This window comes from Dipodomys spectabilis, unplaced genomic scaffold (assembly GCF_019054845.1).
Source record: "Dipodomys spectabilis isolate Male_0828 unplaced genomic scaffold, ASM1905484v1 ptg000275l, whole genome shotgun sequence".
NCBI lineage: Eukaryota > Metazoa > Chordata > Mammalia > Rodentia > Heteromyidae > Dipodomys > Dipodomys spectabilis.
In genome coordinates, this window is record NW_024870952.1 from 370,426 (window position 1) to 371,510 (window position 1,085).

A 1,085-nucleotide genomic window follows, 5' to 3' on the forward strand; every position below is an offset into this window, starting at 1 on the left:
CAGTGATTGTTTTCTGGGGTCAAATTCAGAGAAATTCTGCTTGCAATCCTAGTTGAATGGGGAATGAAGAAACCATGCCCTGGAAGGAGTTTTGTCCGGTCCTTAGCCTGGTTCCAACCACCACTGGATAATCCAAGTCCCATTTCTGGACCAAGATGCCTTGAAGAGTACAGATTCACTGGGCAGTTGGACCTAATCACAGCCAGAAAAGGCAAAAAATAATGCAATGCCCGAGGGCAGCACTGGAAATCTACACCAGGCAGAGATTTTTTTATATATTTTTATTGCAAAAATACTGCACAGAGGGTTTACAATTACATGAGAAGGGTAATGAGTATATTTCTTATCGGGCATTGTTACCTCTTCCTTTGTTTTTCCCCTACTACCCCTTCCCTCCCCACCTCTAAAACTCCTCCTTCCTTGACCCCTGTCCAACATTGTAAATTCATTTTCGACACAGTGTCCTGTACATCTCATCATCACAATGGGTCAACCTGCATCCCCATTTAAGCATTCTGCTACATCCCTTCCAGTCCCCAACTTTCAAAAATGTATATACATGATGCAGAACACTGGAACCAAATACAGTGAAAACAGGGATTATACCATGGGGGGGATGAACCTACAAAAGATTCACATAGTGCATTATAAGTATATTAAAAACAAAAGCCAGAAAGGAAAAACCACTTGTGTCTCTGACTTGGGTTACATTTCATTTAACATCATCTTATATGGTCATATTTGCATAGCCTTTGATCTTCTCTGCTTGTCTTAAATATGTACTAGTCCTTGCAAACAAGGGAAAGCATGGTACCTATGTTTCTTTGGGTGTGGCTTACTTCACTTACTATAATTTTTACCAAGTCGTTACATTTCCTAACAAATGGGGAAATGTCATTCTTTGTAATGGAGGCATACAATTCCATTTTGTGTTTGTGTCTATATATATATTTATATGTATGTATATATATATATATATATGCATATCACATTTTCTTGATCCATTCATCTACTGAGGAGCATCGGGGTTGATTCCATATCATAGTTATGGTGAATAATGCTGCAATAAACATGGTTGCGCTGGC